The 18,811-nt window shown below is 43.0% G+C and overlaps 1 pseudogene; it reads left to right on the top strand.

Moving 5' to 3' along the window:
• Positions 1 to 13,987: 13,987 nt before the first annotated feature.
• On the top strand, positions 13,988 to 17,441 carry LOC117487598 (annotated as a pseudogene).
• Positions 17,442 to 18,811: the final 1,370 nt, after the last annotated feature.

The raw sequence follows: 18,811 nt of genomic DNA, 5'->3' as shown, positions 1-18,811 counted from the left end.
AGTAAATTAGTGATCACTACACAGTCGACAATAACAGTTAGAAGATTTAATCATTGAACTTAACCATTGCTTACTGAGACTTCAGAGGAGGGGAATAGATGTGCAGTTATGCTGGGTGCCTGCACATGAGGGGGTTCAAGGGAATGAGCATGCTGATAAGTTAGCAAAAGAGGCGTTACAGAAGGAAATAGCAATACCAGTTTCACTTGGAAAAGGAGAAGGAATGATGATGATGAGGATGATATGGTGATACACACTCTTGTACAGTAGGTGGCGGTATGCACCTTAAAGTTGTTTGCAATCCGCCAAAAACCGAGAGAAGAAGAAGAAGAAGAACCTGGTCCATGTGGCGTCTCGTCGCTACGGTTCTCTCTCTCTGTGTTCCTGAGAAAGTGTGTGTGAGCTCCAGCACTACTGATCCATCATCTGTGTGTCTGGATAAACCTCCGAATGGACTCTGTGCTCTTTTTTCTGGAGCGTTTACCTCGGACTATCGGAGCTAGCTTAGCATGCTAGCTGGAAACACGTTAGCAACACTAGTCAGATTGAGAGTTTGATGGAGAGAGAAACGGTGTGTTTAACGGAGTCTGCAGGAAAAGGTGATCTAGGAAACATGAGTAAAGTCCAAATGCTGCTGTCGTTGAAGAAGCAGCGACTCACTACTGAAGAGATATTTGCTCTGTTTGAACAAACAATGGCAGAGCTCGAGGAGGAGCTGTCTCTTTCCAAAGAGGAGAACAAGAGACTCCAGAAACTACTGGACGCTGTTTTACAGCCTCAGCTTCGGATACACAGAGCAGGTCTGTTCCCTTTACTCTCCATTAACACTTTAAACTCTTCAGTAGCACTTTATTATCACATTATTATGTTTGTTTATTGTCATTTGAACAATGACAAATATTCTCATGAATATTAAACACAACAACCTCTGAACATTACAAATATTCGCCTCAATTCAACCTGGAACCTCTCTCATACGTGTGTGTGTGTGTGTGTGTGTGTGTGTGTGTGTGTGTGTGTGTGTGTGTGTGTGTGTGTGTGTGTGTGTGTGTGTGTGTGTGTGTGTGTGTGTGTGTGTGTGTGTGTGTGTGTGTGTGTGTGTGTGTGTGTGTGTGTGTGTGTGTGTGTGTGTGTGTGTGTGTGTGTGTGTGTGTGTGTGTGTGTACCAAAAATCTCAATTTGGACTCATCAGACCAAAGTAATAATACATTTAATTTATATAGCGCTTCTCATCTGCCAAGACAAATCTCGAAGCAAATTCGAAGTACAGATTTCCACTGGTCTAATGTCCAGTCCTTGTGTTTCTTGGCCCACACAATTCTCTTCTTCTTGTTGTTCGTCCTCAGTAGTGGATCTTTGCAGCAATTGGACCATGAAGGCAGGGCTCTCGACTAACTTTTTTCACCATCCTCCCGGAACCGTCCCGAAATACAATCGAAGCCGTCCCGAAATGAATGTGGACCGTCCCGAATTTAAAATATTTGTTTTTCTACATTATCATTAGTTAAAATCATTCAAAGTGACCTTTAACATAAATAAAACATCATACAAATCATTAGATGATAATTCATCAACCTTTTTATTTGAGTAAATCAGTCAAACACAGAAACAAAGGCCAAATATATTTAAAAAAAACACACAAGCGAGAAAGTTACTCTAATATTGAATCCAATCAAGTCCCATCCGATTAACAAAAAAATCCAACACTCTGTCCTGAAGACAGAAGACAGAACCAAGAGTAACCACTAACCAGGATGACAGTCTGTAACACAGTCAGGAGACCTTTACAAACTGCCCCGCCCCCTTGCATACAGACGGGGGAGAGAGCTCTCTCGTCTGGATTGGAAAATACATCATAGACGCATTTTGTAGTCTTATTGCATATTAGAAAAGGAGTTGGCGAAACTAAAACTGCAATATAATGTTCATGTAGCAATAATACATATGACATGTATGTTTTAAATGTCTCCAGTACCGATAAAAAGACCACTGTTGGCACCACTGTCTTTAATAATTCCGGCCCGGGGCCCGTTTAATACCGGGGCTCGGTACCCATCCCTACATGGGGAGAGGCGCAGCATATTGCTAAGGACTAAATGCGATGGAGAGTTCTCATCTCAGCTGCAATGACATGTCTGGAAACCCCCTCTAGGGTGCCCCATGCATAGCGCGTCGTCAAAAGCTGCTTCATAAGTTAAGTTTCGTTTCTCCGCACCGCTCCGGGGTAAAAAAATTGTAGTTACATCACAGCTGTGCGGCTGGCTGACAGCTGTAGCTACGTACTGTGTGTGTGTGTATTTCGCGGGTTGCTAAATGCTTTGTGTGTGTTTATGTTGACAAGGAGGTTTAATAACTGTGTGCTACACAAAACGTGCAGTCAGTTTCATTTTCATCGCCGTTCGTAGTAGAGTTAGCAGGGTATTTTTATTTTAACTCTCGTCCCAAATTCGTCCCAAAATTAATTTGTATCCTCCCCAACCCGATTTTCTTCGGCCCCGGGACGACGGGAGGTCCTTAAGCTCGAGCCCTGCATGAAGGCCTGATTCACGCAGTCTCCTCTGAACAGTGGATGTTAAGATTGTCTGCTCCTTGAGCTCTGTGATCATCTATGTGAGCTCTAATCTGAGGTGCTTTAATTTGCGGTTTCTGAGGCTGGTAACTCTGATGTATTTATCCTCTGAGCAGAGGTAACTCTTGCTCTTCCTTTCCCGGGGGGTCCTCATGAGAGCCAGTCTCATCATAGCATTCAATGGTTTTTGCGACTGCACTTGAGGATACATTCAAAGTTCTTGACATTTTCCGGATCGACTGGCCTTCATTTCTTAAAGTGATGATGGACGGTCGCTTCTCTTTACTGGGTTGAGTGGTTCTTGCTATAATATGGATTACAACAGCAGTCAAATAGGGCTTTCCACTGTGCACTAACTCTACCTCTGCTCAACACAACTGATGGTCTCAAACACATTAAGAAGGCAAGTCATTCCACACATTGACTCTTGACAAGGCACACGTGTTCATTGAAAACCATTCCAGGTGACGACCTCATGAAGCTGACTGAGAGAAGCCTAGAGTGTGCAAAGCTGTCATCAAGGCAAAAGGGGGCTACTTTGAAGAATCTAAAATAAAAATCATATTCTTGATTTTTTTAACACTTTTTTGTTCACTAGATAATTCCATATGTGTTCTTTCATAGTTTTGATGTCTTCAGTATTAATCTATAAAGTAGAAACACATTTAAATAAAAAACATTGAATGAGAAGGTGTCCAAACTTTTGACTGGTACTCAGTGTGAGAAAAAGTTTTAGAGAGTACTTGTCCATGGACAAGTGAGTTTGGCAATTTACTTGTCCGAATACATTTTTCACTTGTCCATAGCTATACTTTGTGCATGCATTGCTGCACCTTTTTTAAATATGATTAAATATCAACATAAAGCATACAAGAATCTGGGTTACTGTAGGTAACATTTTATTGTTTATTTGTTCATATTGTTCACAGTGTCTGGTTTCTGAACTTCTACCATCAAGGCACATCAAATGAATGTCAGATATAAAATAATAAGATAAAACAACTAAGTACTAACAATATAATGTTTTCTCCTCTGTGGGACTAGTAGACGTGCTAGCAGAAATGTATGGCTGCAGGCTCAGGGTGGTTGTTCACTGCAGCTGTCTCCCGAGATGGCTGTGGGGCAGCAGGCACAGGTAAGTTGCTGTTCACTCACTGCAGCAGGCTTTGGGGCAGCCTTGACATACCTCTTGGTCTTAGCAGATGTTTTCCATTTCTGGATGGCTGGCTCTGGGTCAAACTCTGCCACTGTGGTGGTGATGTGGCTGACCCTCATGAGTGACCCCAGAGTTTCATTGGTCATCTGGGATTTTCTGGATGTTTTTATGAGGTTCATGAGGGAAAATCCACGCTCCACGGCAGCAGAGGAGGGAGAAAGGGTGACCATGATGTACACCAGAACCAGGACGTCCTTCACATCTGGGTGGTTCTCAGTGAGCAGGTCACTTATGACCTCCTTGGGGGGCTGCCTCTGCCTGTACTTCAGTCTGGCCTTGAGAGCTGGCCACTGTCTAGGGATGTTGGTTACCTCCTCCTCACTGAGAACGGACTCGAAGTGGGTCACCATGTTCATCACCTGAACATCACCATATGCAGCTAGTTGTGCATCTGATCTTGGGACGTTCCTGGGGTCAAGAACATGGAAATCACTGAAAGGGGTATCCTTCAGGAAGGAAAATCTCTTTTCTAGGAACTTCACAGAATTCTCCAAGAAGGAATTCTTCACTGTTTCTGGAATACCTGTTCCTTTCAGTGAAGTGATGTGTCCATTGTTCTTACTGTCAAACTTGCCATCCTTGCAGGTTGCCATGTAGGCAGTGTAGACATCACCTCTATTATGCTTAAGGCCTTCCAACTTGATCTTGGCCTCACACAACTTTACATCAACATCATAAATGAACAGATCATTACTCTGGAATGCCAGACTCACGTTGGCCAACACTTCTAAGCCATCTACCATAAAGTGGAGCCCATCAACAAACTTTGCAGACTTCAGTACCTTCAAGTACCCCACACACTTAGCTCCTTCTTCTGTTTTTCTGTTTGAAGCCTCTTCCATGTGTAGGATGACGGAGTTGTAATTTTTTATTACAGCCTTGTATGCCCGGAGTCTTGACGCCATCCACCTAGTGCCACAGGGTGCTGAGAAATAGACAGGATCCTCGTCTATAACGGCTGATATGGCATTCACCTCCCTCCTACGTTTACCAGATCCATAGTAGAATCTGTAGATGGGGTCCACTCCTTTCTCTACGATGTCAATGAAGTCAGTGGCTTTGGTGGCATCTAGGAGCGACAGCTCCAGCTTATGTGGAGCACACCAAATCGAAATGAGCACATGCCCCAACCATTCCCGCAACTTCACAATAACTCCTCCCTTGGCACCTTGGTTAACGCTGGCACCATCAAATGTGCAGGCTATTATGTTCTTCTTTATGTCTCCATCTGTTAGGTCGACATGATGTAGTGCCTCGAGGAGGGCTGCCAGCACACCATTAGCATCAGCTGACTTTACAGCCATGATGTCAATGAACTCTGTGGTTGGAAGTCCATCTTTGACATACCTGAAGATAGAAAATAAATAAAGTACATCAATAAAGTGCAATACATTTTTTTTTAAATGATTTGGCTTATATAAACCTTCCCACACCAGTGTTGCCTTCACCTTTTTTTAAGACTAAGAACACTAAAAAGCAACTTCGCCTTCATTTGCTTTAAACAATTTATTTATATACTTTACCTGTTACAAACTTTTAAGTTAACTGAAAATTAAAACTAATAAAATGATTGTGAATTAATAAACAAAAGGCCCTTTTGGAGATAAAATGTAACTTAAAGACAATATATGCACTTACAAAAGAATTAAAAATAATAATTACCTAACATATACATTCTCCTGTTCTGTCACAGATATATCCGTGGATCCATCTCCCATCAGAGCGAAGAATCTTGAAGTCTTGAGGTCTTCAGAAACTCTGTCCTTCTCGACTTCTGCAATGGCCTGCACAAATGCCTTGCACCCCTTGTCGTTCCGGTACTGTGTCGGCATTTTAATGCCATTCTTCTCTTGAAGTTCGATGAGGCCCTCAAACGAACGGAAAAGCAGCTTTGGTTTGGCAACATAAAACGCTGTGTTGAACATGGGTTTCAATTGGTCGTCCATATGTTCTGCCTGCTTCTTGAGAGCCACAAACATTGGCCCTGTGCCTTTCTCTGTGACCTCTTTCCTTTTAATGCAGAGAAGGTGATATTTGCTGGACTCGTGTGACTGAAGTGTCTCAATGCGTTTTGACCCTGTGACACCCTCGTACAGTTTACTGTTGTGGTCAGCAATGGATGGATATTCTCTGCAGACCTCACAGAACATGATGTCGTCCACACATCTTACCCACGGAAACTGGGTTTTCCAAGTCTCAATAAATGTTCTTTTCCTCTTGGGTGTCAGGGCGATGTCACTCTTGGCCTTTTTAGATGGACCAGCCATTGGTGAGATAACGGAACATGGCCTTTTAGCAGAGGCTTTCTCGTGACTGGGGGGATCATCGTTCTGCTCACACTCTGGGCATTTCTGAGGACTCGTTTCAGCATGTTCAGTCTTTTGTTCAGACTCCTGTTCTTGCAGACAAATTATAGATTTTTGTCAACATGAATTTTAGGTACTCGTAGACTCCCCACAAACCTTTCTGCATTTTTTGGGTTTTTTTTCTGAAATAATTTGATATGCCCCCTTTCAAGCCCCTTGGTACATAAAGACCCCCCTTTCAATCCCCCCCTTTAAAAAAGTGTTTTACATAGGCCTACCCCTTTTTTATTATTATTTTTTATTAATTTCTTATTTCATAGTTTTTCATTATTTTTATTTGCATCTTCGATTTTATTTTTTATTTTATCAACCTGTGCTGTCCTGTTTTTCACCCTTACCCTGTTGCTGTTTGAACTAGGCCTACTGAATTTCCCCACAGGGATTAATAAAAGTCCATCTTATTTTATCTTAAATTGTAGAGCCCCCTTTCAAGCCCTTAATCCACTATTTTCTGACAGAAGTTATTTCAATTATTTTCCTTGTTAACTTAACACACCATTTTACAACTGTGAGAATTATGTGTACAAACCTTCTTAGAAAAGAAAGAAATCTTCTGTTGCCCTCTTGGGGCCACTAGAACCTTCTTCTTCGCCATCGTATTTTACATTTTCACAGTTTTACGACACAACGTAAGTGAGCAAAAAGGAAACGTAAAGCGGTCGCAAACAACAACGGCGGACACTGTCACTACAGAAAAGCACCGAGAGAGATGAGTTATTGTTATTACAACGTGACTTCACTATTATTTAACAACTCTTTTTATTGGGTTCTTTTATTTGGGTTTAAGTACATTGTCAGAATAAGTGAGAAATGGATTTAACTTCTGTTACAACAATAACTCATCTCTCTCGGTTTTCTGAGTTTTCTTTATGTGCTTTGCCAAATGCCACTGTGTCAAGTGTCCTAGTTGGGTTGCCGTACGGAGTTGTGCAATATCGCGGACCATCTCGCACATGCGCACTGCAGATAGGGCAGGGCGGCAGATCAGGTAGTGACAGACACGGAAAATTTGCGAATGAGTTATTTTATCAATTTATCAATGATTTGTCAATAAATAGCGGCGAAAAACGTCACTTGTCCGTCGGACAAGTCAATTGAAATATCTACTTGTCCGATGTTGTGAATAACACGTCCCGGACGGTGGGACGGGCACTTTTTTGCACACTGGTACTGTATATAAAAAACACACATATTTTAATATTGAGCAGGTTCCCTCATCTATAATCATTTATACAAGCGCAACTTTGAACATGTACAGCAGTAAAATGCAACATACACAATAATCAAGAAACAACATAAATGAAATACTCACAGGGAACATTTTACTGCACCGTCATTACTTTTACATAAGAAGGTGCCGTCAAATGTTCTGTTAATACTTGCATACTTTTACTTAAAGGGGACCTATCATGCAAAATGCACTTTGGTACGTCTTTTATACATGAAGATGTGTCCCCGGTGTTCCAGGGAACTCACCAAGTGTCAGAAAACACAACCCTCTCTATTTTCCTCCATACCCAAATCTCTAAAAAAAAGGGGCTGCAACAGATCTGATAAAAACTGATCCAGATTTGAACACTGTCCTGACGTCAGGACGGTGGCGCTACGGCTATTGGGCCAACTCCACCAATCAGGAGGAGACAGCCACGGCCATTGCCGTTCGAAAGCACTGGAGACGCTGTAGTACATATGCCAGGCCTGTAGATGGTGCTGTTCTCACAGAATCAGCCCTTGCAAAAACAGAGCTAACATTTTACAAATTGAGCGAAATGAGGCATGGCTAAAATGCATGATCTGTTTGGTATTTAAAAAAAAGAAAAGTATAAATATGCCTTATATAGGTATGGTCCTACACTATATTATTCAAATATAGCATGATAGGTCCACTTTAAATAAGGTTTGAATGCAGGATTTAAATTTGTAACAGAGTATTGTAATTCTATACTGTAGGCGTAGTGTATCTGTGAACGATCCCAAATACAATTCCTTGTTTACATTGCAGCTAGTGCTACGCCAGAAGAAAAAACCCTTTTTCATTTTGAACTGGAAGTGGAAAGGGGCTGGGCTACATGAGGTGACTTGAGCCAACACAAATACACAATAGGTGGGACTAAGAAAGATAATGTAAAAATATAAAAACAAAGGCATTCATTTGGGCTGCAAAATGTCTCCCATTGTAATGGTGATGAGATTTTTAAATGCTAACACTTAACAGTTTGTTCTGACTGTGTGTTTCCTGTTTCCTGCAGACGTCCAGCAGCTGGTGGTGGTTAAAGAAGAGCTTCTCCCTGACCAGCAGGAGTTGAGCACCAGTCTGGACCAGGAGGACCCAGAGCCCCCCCCACACATTAAGCAGGAACAGGAGGAACTCAGGATCAGTCAGGAGGGAGAGCAGCTTCAGGAGCTGGAGGAGGCTGATATCACCAAGTCCACTTTCATTCCTGACCCTGTGAAGAGTGAAGATGATAAAGAGAAACCTCAGTCCTTTCAGCCTCATCAAAGACAAACTGAACACATGGAAACAGAAGCTGATGGAGAGGACTGTGGAGGACCAGAACCAGCCAGGAGCTCAGATCCAGAGAGCAGTTTACAACCAAAGACTGAGGACGACACTGAAGACTCTTCTGAACCTGACACTGAAGACTCTTCTGAACCTGACACTGAAGACTCTTCTGAACCTGACACTGGAGACTCTTCTGAACCTGACACTGAAGACAGTGCTGATTGGAAGGAGTCCACAGAACCTGCATCAGGCTCAAACTCACTGAAAAATAGACAAGAATCTGTCAGTGATCCACGACGTAGTGCTGAAAAGAAACCATTCAGCTGCTCAGTCTGTAAGAAAGCTTTTTCACGGAGTGGATGTTTAAAGAGACACATGAGAATCCACACAGGAGAGGAACCACACAGCTGCTCAGTCTGTAAGAAAGCTTTTTCACGGAGTGGATGTTTAAAGAGACACATGAGAATCCACACAGGAGAGAAACCACACAGCTGCTCAGTCTGTAAGAAAGCTTTTTCACAGAGTGGACATTTAAAGGAACACATGAGATACCACACAGGAGAGGAACCACACAGCTGCTCAGTCTGTAAGAAAGCTTTTTCACAGAGTGGAATTTTAAAGAGACACATGAGAATCCACACAGGAGAGAAACCACACAGCTGCTCAGTCTGTAAGAAAGCTTTTTCACATAGTGGAAATTTAAACGAACACATGAGAATCCACACACGAGAGAAACCACACAGCTGCTCAGTCTGTAAGAAAGCTTTTTCACATAGTGGAAATTTAAAGAGACACATGAGAATCCACACAGGAGAGGAAAAATAGATCTGCAAAGTTTGTGACAAAAGATTTAAATGGCGTAATCATTGAAAAAGACACAAGAGTGTTGGTAAGAGAATACATTTGTCTATTTTGTATCCTGATGACCTGATGCCGTTACATGTAATACGTTACTCCCTAAGCCTGTTTTCACCCACCTGCAACCGACTCGCTAATAATCACAAATGTTCATTTCTTCGACCCCTTGACTCGACTATTTCTTGTTTAATAATCGTTACATCTCCTCAGGACCAAGTTCCCGTGTCCTGCCCTTCACCTGCTGATCACCCACTGCTCATTTAAGGTGGACTCACCTTTACAAGGGACCAGCTAGTCTTAGTGTCTTAATGCAAACGTTTTGTAAAGTGATGCTAGACCATCAACGTGCTGTTGGGTTGTGTGCTCTCTGCAGGACGGGGTCTGGACTCAAAGATTGTTTATGGTATGAGAGCTTCATTCTGTTTTTGTTGTCTAAACAACGCCAACAGAGCGATACGTCTTCTTTCCAGCAGATGGCATACATGTTACATCATCCAGTTCAACTGTCATCCACATATTAGTGATTCAAAACAGCAATGTGTGAGATATGGCTAGTAATTGACTATTTGAACAGAATGTGAAGAGGTTACAGTCTTGAGGCCATGTCCAATATGTTTATGTTTTGTTTGATTAAATCTACTGAAATGAGCATTCAATGACTAAATTATTCTTAATTACTGTCATTACATCATGGGTTTGCATTGCAATATTAGAACGCATAAAACCCAACTTTATTTCTTCCAAGTTGCGGGTGTTCATTGTTTAGAAGTCCGCTGTGTTTCATCCAAGCGTCCACTTCGTGCTCCGATAATGCTGAAAGTATCTGTTGTATGCTTTACCTGCTCCAGTAACAAAAGTGTAATTCACTGGACAGAGACAAGAGATAGTGGATGGATCCAGAGGAGAACCAGAAGATAGTCCGTATAGAGCCTTCAGGTTCTGAAAGTGATCAGGGATAGAGCTAGAAAAAAACTCCAAAAACCTGAATAGAGCTAGAAGATAGCCAGAACAAAGCCAAGAGAGACCCAGTAGGAAGACAGGAAGGAGCCACATACAGTCAATAACTTTGTTGTTATTAGCATCTGGTTAGCTAGCTATGCTAACGAATATAAGAAGCTTTTTCTCCAACCAGTGAGGTAAAGGCACATCTTTATATGATCATTATAGTTATAAAAACACTAGAGAATAAAGTAAACAGGTATAAAATACTATATGACCTTGAAAAGAAGTTGTTAATAAACAAGAGTACAGTTTGATATGTTTTTTTGTTTGTTTTTAGTTTTATCCTTTTAACCTGCAATGCCTTGGTAACTGCATGCAAATTAGCCCATTTTAATTAAGATAAGATAAGAAATGAGATGGTACTTTATTACTAGTGTACTAGTTAACGCCTAATTTGCATATCAATATGGTAATTGTGATGACGTTATTAGATACACATTTTAGTGTATTCACCTTTAGTGTCTACCCTTAAGCACAGTAGGCTACATTAGCCTGTATGCCCATGATACATTGCCTTAGCTAAACCTTGAGCTAACTTATCAATTAGCTAGTAGCCTACCTTAGTTAACTAGGCTATATTTGTTTTTGTCTTTTGGCTAATTAGCTGTAAACTCGAGGCACTGGCAGTTTAGTCATTTGTTCATCACCACTCAGCTTCAAACAAGCCAAGAAAAGCCGGCATGACATGGGACAGTAAAGTGGGAGGTGCTGCTACCTGTCTGTCTGAAGGGACTGTAAGGTGGGAGGTGCTGCTACCTGTCTGTCTGAAGGGACAGTAAGGTGGGAGGTGCTGCTACCTGTCTGTTTGAAGGGACAGTAAGGTGTGAGGTGCTGCTACCTGTCTGTCTGAAGTGACTGTAAGGTGGGAGGTGCTGCTACCTGTCTGTCTGAAGGGACAGTAAAGTGGGAGGTGCTGCTACCTGTCTGTCTGAAGGGACAGTAAAGTGGGAGGTGCTGCTACCTGTCTGTCTGAAGGGACTGTAAAGTGGGAGGTGCTGCTACCTGTCTGTCTGAAGGGACAGTAAAGTGGGAGGTGCTGCTTCCTGTCTGTCTGAAGGGACTGTAAGGTGGGAGGTGCTGCTACCTGTCTGTCTGAAGGGACAGTAAAGTGGGAGGTGCTGCTACCTGTCTGTCTGAAGGGACTGTAAGGTGGGAGGTGCTGCTACCTGTCTGTCTGAAGGGACTGTAAGGTGGGAGGTGCTGCTACCTGTCTGTCTGAAGTGACTGTAAGGTGGGAGGTGCTGCTACCTGTCTGTCTGAAGGGACTGTAAGGTGGGAGGTGCTGCTACCTGTCTGTCTGAAGGGACAGTAAAGTGGGAGGTGCTGCTACCTGTCTGTCTGAAGGGACTGTAAGGTGGGAGGTGCTGCTACCTGTCTGTCTGAAGGGACAGTAAAGTGGGAGGTGCTGCTACCTGTCTGTCTGAAGGGACTGTAAAGTGGGAGGTGCTGCTACCTGTCTGTCTGAAGGGACTGTAAGGTGGGAGGTGCTGCTACCTGTCTGTCTGAAGGGACAGTAAAGTGGGAGGTGCTGCTACCTGTCTGTCTGAAGGGACTGTAAAGTGGGAGGTGCTGCTACCTGTCTGTCTGAAGGGACTGTAAAGTGGGAGGTGCTGCTCCCTGTCTGTCTGAAGGGACTGTAAGGTGGGAGGTGCTGCTACCTGTCTGTCTGAAGGGACTGTAAAGTGGGAGGTGCTGCTACCTGTCTGTCTGAAGGGACAGTAAAGTGGGAGGTGCTGCTTCCTGTCTGTCTGAAGGGACAGTAAAGTGGGAGGTGCTGCTTCCTGTCTGTCTGAAGGGACTGTAAGGTGGGAGGTGCTGCTACCTGTCTGTCTGAAGGGACAGTAAAGTGGGAGGTGCTGCTTCCTGTCTGTCTGAAGGGACTGTAAGGTGGGAGGTGCTGCTACCTGTCTGTCTGAAGGGACTGTAAGGTGGGAGGTGCTGCTTCCTGTCTGTCTGAAGGGACAGTAAAGTGGGAGGTGCTGCTACCTGTCTGTCTGAAGGGACAGTAAGGTGGGATGTCCTGCTACCTGTCTGTCTGAAGGGACAGTAAAGTGGGAGGTGCTGCTTCCTGTCTGTCTGAAGGGACTGTAAGGTGGGAGGTGCTGCTACCTGTCTGTCTGAAGGGACTGTAAGGTGGGAGGTGCTGCTTCCTGTCTGTCTGAAGGGACAGTAAAGTGGGAGGTGCTGCTACCTGTCTGTCTGAAGGGACAGTAAAGTGGGAGGTGCTGCTACCTGTCTGTCTGAAGTGACTGCCGATGTCCGCACCGCTGTGCGCGAGACGTGGAGGGAGGGAGGGTAGAGGGATTATCGCTCAGGTTTTATCAGTGGACTGTGGACTTGCTTTGTGATTTAGGATTTTGGTTTCCCCCTTACTCACTCTTTTTTGCTGCGTTTTAATTAGCTGTTCATTTACTCCCATGGATACAATGATCATGCCATTCGCCATTTGTCACCCAAATGTGTCAGAAGCCAGTTCATCCAGTGTGTGGTGGTCATCACTGCCTCCCTTCGTTTTGATGGTGCCCTCAATGTTGATCTGACAGAGTTTTCTAAGTGCATATCAGCTTTTAGACATGATGCGCTGATGCTTTGTTTTCACTCTTCAGTGGGCGGGGCCGTCATTTTGGGCAGGATGTGACGTAGTGCTGCTTGCCCTGAAGATGCTCTAAAAGTACTTTTTGATTCAAATAAAACAGGAACATCATGTTCCGAACATGTATGTGATGTGTAAACACAGATGATGGATTGCCCCTGTGTATTCAAATGTAAACAGAAAGCAATCATCAATATTGAGTTGTGGATTCAAAATGTCAGTAGAGGAAAATCATAATATGTGCTGGTCACTAAAATGAAATATTAGGTCATTGCCAGGGGTTATCACTACAAACCAAGTCCATGGATCGAATAATCCTATTTAAATATATTGGTTGGTTGATGTACAGGAGAAATTACATTATATACAGTATATATATATATAATATTGACATTAAATGTGCTTCATTTTGTAAGGTGTTTCTTTGGTTTTGAATGGTAAGCTTTAAAAAACACATCATTACACATATACTGGGCTGTGATGAGGATGGATTATGATTACATGCTTTATTAAGCAGCAGTTAAAAGTACTACACAAAAAACTGGACAGAATACAATGGAGAACAATGAGATTACTGTGGGTTCCCTTACCCATACAACTGTACTATTTGGTATGCCAGAAACAGATTAAGTCATTAAGCAAAACCTACAAGTCTGCCCTACTGCATATTGCAGTATGGAAGCCAGCATATGTATATGGCTATTCTGACCCACAATACTTTATCGAGCAAGAGGGCAAAGGTAAAGATGCAATGTTGTGATGAAGTAGTGCAGTGGTGCCCTCTGGACCTGATAGTGCAGCAACACAAATCGTGTCTGCATAAATTAACCCAACCCAAAAAAATGGGCTTCCCCTACATTTTTCCCCACGCCACGCTACTGACTCATACAGGCCCTGCTGTGAGAGATAACTTTGCCTTTTCCTCTTCTTTATCGAAACCCTCTGTCTTCACATCTTCAGAAAAATGGTGAGTACGATAGTACAGCTTTTCTCCACTTAGAGGATGTGTATTTAACCAAATGCAGCGCTCTGAACGTCTGTCATCATGCGAAAACGTAACCAGCTTAACGTTTTTTAACCGCTTACTCTTTAAAGAAGACTCATCATTTTTATAGTGAAACAAAAATGTTGCGGTGTAAGCTGGTAAATCAAGCTTCGTCATTAATAAGTCGTTTTAACTGTGGTGTTGGTAAATTAAGTGTAACTCGACGGCACAGTCAAGATGTTGAAGTGAAGCATTTACAATCGGCGCGAATTGTTGGAAATACATATACTTCCTGTCTCATTAGTGGCCAGGTTTAATGGTTTCATATTTAAAACATGATATTAACACAGATAAAACATTTTTTCCCGAATTTCAGTGAACCAGGGCGTTTTTCCAACGTACTGTCTGAAATGATTACTCGCTGCCGACATTTAAATAAAATGAACGCTCTGTCTTCCCAAATCTCGCGAGAGTTCTTTTTCCTGCGACGGATTTGTGTCGACCTCGGTTTAGTGTCTTTACATTACATCGCATTTAGCTGACGCTTTTATCCAAAGCGACTTACAATAAGTGCATTCGACCAAGAAGATACAAACTTGAAGAAAACAGAATCCTATAAGTACATCAGGTTTCATAGAGCCAGCACATTTCAAGTGCTACTCAACTGGCTTTAGATAAGCCAGTCCTTTGTTAGTAAGTGCTTTGTTAGTAATGTTATTGCTCAAAGTGGAGTCGAAAGAGATGAGTTTTCAGTCTGCGCCGGAAGATGTGTAAGCTTTCTGCTGTCCTGATGTCAATGGGGAGCTCATTCCACCATTTTGGAGCCAGGATAGCAAACCGACGTGTTTTCTCTAATGTCTTCACATTAGAGAGATGAGAGACATGGTTCCAATTTTTACTTTATTTAGGTCGAATTAGATGATTATTATGTGTGTTTACGTTCTGGCCTGCCACGCCACTAGTCTCCTAAAGGGGTGTGGCAGTGGCGCAATCCGTGTGAGACAGTTGCAGAAAATGTAATTGCGTAGTCTCCTCTCTTAACACTGGCCCACATTCACGTCCAATCGTGACACCTGTCTGCCAACAACTGCGTCATTGTGCTTTCGGTATTTGACGTATAAACAGTATTTAGCCTCTTTTTGTTTTTAATTATAACTGTCTTTCTGTTCAGATGACAAATGTGTGCGTCAGGTGACTTAAATCATGATATGATGTTTGGTTCTTATTAAAATAGTAATAGAGCAGTCCTCCCACATGTGATGATATGCCACTAGAATGTATGTTACACACATGTTTTTGCACAATAATCAGCCACTAGGCTTCCTTTTATGATAGTTTCTTAACAACCTTTTTTCCCTTTTACAGCGCGAGTGCCTCTCAATCCACGTTGGTCAGGCTGGTGTGCAGATTGGCAATGCCTGCTGGGAGCTTTACTGCCTGGAACATGGGATCCAGCCGGACGGCAGGAAGCCTGGTGACCAGAACATCTCAGGAGGAGTGGACGATTCCTACAACACCTTCTTCAGTGAGACTGGAGCTGGAAAGCACGTCCCCAGAGCAGTGTTTGTTGACCTGGAGCCCACTGTCATCGGTACATTCTCATTAATTATAAATGATAAAAGTATCATAAACCTTTTCCCCCCTCTGTCATTCAAAACCTTCAATAATCTAATGCTCATTACCCTTAGATGAGGTGCGCACGGGGGACTTACCGCCAGCTGTTCCACCCTGAGCAGCTGATCACTGGCAAGGAGGATGCTGCCAACAACTACGCCCGAGGACACTACACCATCGGCAAGGAGGTCATCGACCTGGTGATGGACAGAATCCGAAAGCTGGTCAGTACATTTAGAACAGAAGTCAATTTTGCTGAAGAGTATTAAATGGAGATGAATCAGTTTATTGCTAAGTAGGTTTTCACATACAAGGAGTATGCAATCATATTGTGGTCAATGGCAAAAATAAGTATTGCAAAAGCCAAGTGTCATAACTAATAATAAATATGTGAAGTATATGTTTTAAAATGTAGAGCTGTACAGTGTTTTAGACAAACACAAGACATAACAATCTGGTATCACTCTTTCAAAGTGAGCATATTTCCCCGATTCTGGCCCACTTGCATCGGCTTCCTCCACCCTGCAGAATTCAGTTTAAGATCCTCCTGATCGCATTCAAAGCCCTCCATGGTATGGCACCCTCTTATCTCTGATCTGTTTTCATTGAATCTATATGTTTACATGCTGTGCACTAATACGCTTTTTTATCATTAGCTGTGAACCCTTGGCACTGCTGTCTTTGTATTATATAAATACATTTATTATTATTATTTCATGATTTTCTCTTTTTCTTTCAGTCCGACCAGTGCACCGGTCTTCAGGGTTTCCTGGTGTTCCACAGCTTCGGAGGGGGCACCGGCTCTGGTTTCACCTCCCTGCTGATGGAGCGTCTGTCCGTCGACTACGGCAAGAAGTCCAAACTGGAGTTCTCCGTCTACCCAGCTCCCCAGGTGTCCACCGCTGTGGTGGAGCCCTACAACGCCATCCTGACCACCCACACCACCCTGGAGCACTCTGACTGTGCCTTCATGGTTGATAATGAGGCTATTTATGATATCTGCCGTAGAAACCTTGATATCGAGCGTCCCTCTTACACACACCTGAACAGGTTGATGAGTCAACTTGTGTCCTCCATCACTGCCTCCCTTCGTTTTGATGGTGCCCTCAATGTTGATCTGACAGAGTTCCAGACCAACTTGGTGCCCTACCCCCGTATCCACTTCCCTCTGGCCACCTATGCCCCTGTTATTTCTGCAGAGAAAGCTTACCATGAGCAGCTCTCGGTGGCAGAAATCACTAATTCCTGCTTCGAGCCAGCCAATCAGTTGGTGAAATGCGACCCACGCCACGGTAAATACATGGCCTGCTGCCTTTTGTATCGTGGTGATGTCGTTCCCAAAGACGTGAACGCTGCCATTGCCACCATCAAAACCAAGTGCTCCATCCAGTTTGTGGACTGGTGCCCCACTGGTTTCAAGGTGGGCATCAACTACCAGCCGCCCACTGTAGTTCCTGGTGGAGACCTGTCCAAGGTCCAGAGGGCTGTGTGCATGCTGAGCAACACCACTGCTATTGCAGAGGCCTGGGCTCGGCTGGACCACAAGTTTGATCTGATGTACGCTAAGCGTGCCTTTGTGCACTGGTGTGTGGGTGAGGGTATGGAGGAGGGAGAGTTCTCTGAGGCCAGGGAGGACATGGCCGCTCTGGAGAAAGATTTCGAGGAGGTTGGAGCTGATAGCCTGGAAGATGAGGATGAGGAAGGAGAGGAGCTTTATTGATCTCTGATCCATGCTGTTTTATTAATGTCAAGAATATAAAGTTGTTCATTGACTGAACCTGAACCTATGCTTTCCTCTCGTCAATGAATACACTGTTAAACATGACCTATCTGCCTAGATGGGTTGTATGTATTCACTTGCTCAGTTCAATCAAAAATGTTTTCACACAGATGCTATTGCTCAATTCAGTCACTTGGAGGCAGTGGTGTTTAACACGTATATATCTGTTCTCTGAACACACCAGGCATGGCAATCTAGTTAAATGCTAGATTAATCACTACATGATTTCTCAACATCAGATGATTCAAGAGTACCATTTGCATATCTTACATTGACTTATTTAAGATTGGATTTGTGCTTTACGTGAGAAGAACAGAGTCCTAACCCCGGCCTGATCTCAAATAGGGTGTGGTATTCACTCTGTCCCAAGGGAGGGATAGTAGTGAGGCGGGGGGTGGGGCTCTCATGCTGGCAGACAGGTGGTGTTTCAAAAGACTTAGTTCTGCTGTTCCCAGACTGGAAAATGAATGAAACTGAAAGCAACACATTAGGAACCATGTAAAGCCAACATTGAAAAGGGCTACATAGTGTTGTAAGGAGATGAGTGTTTTCACAGGTGTTGTAAACGTTTTTTTATTTTCAGTTCTGTAATCATTCACCATGTTCGGTTACAAATAAATGCTTTTTCTTGACATTAAGCAGATATTTAATGTCATTAAAACAGAAAAACAAAATGGATTCTACAATACAAAAACATACACAGCTCTCATTTAAAACCCAACAGGAACATACAGTACTGTGACTCTCATAAGCTTCCTATTGCCCCCTTTTCTACAGCTCCCAAACCAAAGCAGCTAATTGACAATAATGCATATAAATCCCAGTGAAAAGAGAAAGTTCCACAGTGTAGTACACCACAGTCTCAAATGCAATTAGCTGAAATGTAACTGGACATGCTTTGGAGTCTGAAGAGACAGAGCAGCAGCAAGATGAAAACAAAAAGACTGGCTTAATGTTGGATTGCAGTTTTCTGTTGAAACTTGCAGATATTAAAACAATAATACCAGTAATCTTCACACGTCTGCTGCAGTGTCTCAATTAAGTTTAAGGCACAGTGGAGAGAATATTCAGTTTGTATGTTATTAACATTCTTCATAATACAAACACGTCTTGTGACAAAGTGTAATGATCGTTCAGGTCTAATCAGCCAGTGTGTGCCAATGAAGGGTTCAAAATCCTTTTCTTTTGCAAAGATGTGACTTCTTTAGCGCTGCTTCTCCAGTGTAAGCACGGAGGACATACTCTACCATCCAGCCCCGACTTTAACATGCAAACATCTTCATATTCAGACGTTCTGAATCAGGTTCATGTCCTTCAGTTTGTCA

The sequence above is a fragment of the Trematomus bernacchii genome, unplaced genomic scaffold (assembly GCF_902827165.1).
Source record: "Trematomus bernacchii unplaced genomic scaffold, fTreBer1.1, whole genome shotgun sequence".
NCBI classification, from domain to species: Eukaryota; Metazoa; Chordata; class Actinopteri; order Perciformes; family Nototheniidae; genus Trematomus; species Trematomus bernacchii.
This window is presented reverse-complemented; position numbering and strand designations above follow the sequence as displayed.